The following is a 2,680-nucleotide window of genomic DNA, read 5'->3' as shown; positions in this document are numbered from 1 at the left end:
TAAAATCCTTCAATAAATCTTTGATAATATCCTGCTAATCCAAGAAATTGTTTAATGTTCTTTTCATTTTTGGGGGTTGGAAAATTTTTTACAGCCTCAACTTTTATCGGATCTGGGCGAACACCATCCTTTCCAATTATGTGTCCCAAATAAGTTACTTCTTTTCTTAAAAATTCACATTTTTCTGGCTGCAATTTTAAATTTGCATTACGTAATTTATTAATTAATTTTTCAAATTTTATAGCATGTTCAGTTAAAGAGCTTGAATATAATACTATATCATCTAAATATACAAAAATTTCGTTTCCTTGTATTCCGCTTAATATTAAATCCATTAGTCTCTGAAAGGTTGCAGGTGCATTTTTTAGTCCGAAAGGCATTCTGTCGAATTCATAATGCCCATGTGGAGTCGAAAAGGCTGTTTTATGACTATCTTCTGGATGCATGCGAATCTGGTGAAAACTTGAAGTTAGATCAAAGACCGAAAAATATTTTGCTCCACCTAATTGACCGAGAATTTCAGTTATATTTGGAAGTGGATATGCATCGCCTATCGTTTTATTATTTAATTTTCGAAAGTCCAATACCATTCGCTATCGTTTATTTCCGCTTACATCTGTCTTTTTAGGAACTATCCATACTGGGGTATTATATGGAGAATCAGATGGTTTTATAATTTTATTTTCCAAAAGTTCATTTACTTGTTTATTTATCTCTTCTTTGTCAATTTCTGGAAATCGATATTGTTTTGTATTTATTGGAGCTTCATCAGTGGTTAATATACGATGTTGTACTGCATTTGTATGCTCTAACATTTCTCCTGGTAAATGAAAACAATCTGTACTTTTTTCAATTAGATTTTTTACATGTTCTTGTTCTTCTTTATTTAAATGATTTAGGCGTAGTAATTTAATTATTTGGTCTTTTCTATCTTGTTCTTTAATGTGATAACACGAGTTTGTATTTGTATTTGATCGTGCTTGTAAATTTGAATTTGTTTCTGCTTGTATTTCTAAATTTATTTCATCTTGATCTTTTGTTTCAAATTCTTGAATTGCAATGTTTGGCACATATATTTCATGGTCTTTTTCGTTTGTATTTATTACTTTTAAGTATGCTTTTCCGTTTTGTACTGAGACTAAAGCATTACCTAAGTAAATGCCCTCTGTCACAATCAATCGCGGAACATATCCTTCTTTTAATTCGGAATTAATAATATTGATATGAATTTGAGAAATAAATCTACTTGGAATTATTAAAGTTTCTTCTGGATCTTCTTTGGGCTCAAAAGAAATAATTATATTTTCCCATTCTATTTGATTTTTTTTATAATTGACTTTGATTTAGAATTGTTTAAAAAAGTCTGATCCTAAGATCCCATTTTGAGGTATTGGAAAATTATCTTCCACTAAATGGAAAGCAACTGGACATCCTAAGATATCTATCAGTGCCAGCCCTAAGGTGGACACATGATGTGCTGTTATACCACTTAGCTTAAGAATTTTATTTTCATTTACCCAAATGTCTCTTTTTAAACAACCTTGTTTAATTATATTAGGCCCTGATCCACTGTCAACTAGAAACTTTGAATTTTCTTTAAAATCTTTACTTGATAATTTGATTGTTGGTACATCGTCTATATTTGCTAGATTTACTGTTCGGAATTGGAAATTGTTTCCGTTGAGATTACTCGACTGGGGCATGTATTTTGCATTCCCGAAGCTGCCCCTTTCCTGTCGGGAATATATCTGTTTCCCTGACTTTGTGTAATTCGCTGATTATTATTATAAGCACGTTTTCTACATTCTTCAATTGAATGTCCAAATTTTTTACAATATTGACAAATTATTGGATTTAATTGATTTTGAAAAATTAAGGGTTGATTATTGTGGAACATTTCTTGTCCAGAACCAGTATTTTGATTATTATAAAAAGATTTATTATATGTTTGTCGAGAAAAATTTTGTGGGAAAAATTTATTTGTTGTATTTTGTGGAAAATTTTGTCTTACTGGAAATTGTATTGGAGCTAAATAATTTTGATTTACATGTTCTACGTTTTTTTGATATTGAATTGGATTATTAGAATTTATACGTTCAACATTTCCTTGCTGTTTTAGGATCTTTCTGCACCGATCAGCTGTGTGACCTTTTTTATGACAATACTGACATATGATCTTTACGGCATCTATGCGTCGAGTGGCTCGCCTCTCTATTGTATTCTCTGCGAGAACGACTCGCCTTATCATGTTTATAGTTTCGAGTTCTTTTTCCGTCAATTGCTCGACTCTCAAGTTGTTCTAACGTTCCTTCTTTAGATATTATAATTTCTTTATTTAATCCGCGTAAGAAGCTAGTTTTTAGATGAGCCTCGATTGAATTTTGAAATTCATCACTAATTTCACCAGTCTCTCTTTTTTGAGCGTCTAATATTCGTTTTCCTAGTTCCCGAACTCGATTCGCATATGTGGCCACTTTTTCATCTTTCTTTTGACATAAATAAGCTAAACGTCCCTGGGCTTCGTAAACTGTTTCTCTGGGACCATATTTAGTTCTTAAAAATTCTATTAATTCACGCATGTTAGTAAAAATTTTTCCTAATATTGATCGGTGTGCATCCCCTTTTAACTTATTTCTTATTGCTCTTACTAATATATTTTCCTGTGTTGGTGCTATCATGC

Source organism: Odontomachus brunneus, unplaced genomic scaffold (genome assembly GCF_010583005.1).
Source record: "Odontomachus brunneus isolate Ranch 3 - 2012 unplaced genomic scaffold, Obru_v1 Obru_scaffold_116, whole genome shotgun sequence".
Taxonomy (NCBI): domain Eukaryota; kingdom Metazoa; phylum Arthropoda; class Insecta; order Hymenoptera; family Formicidae; genus Odontomachus; species Odontomachus brunneus.
The sequence above is the reverse complement of the archived record's forward strand: the minus strand, read 5'-3'. Positions refer to the sequence as shown.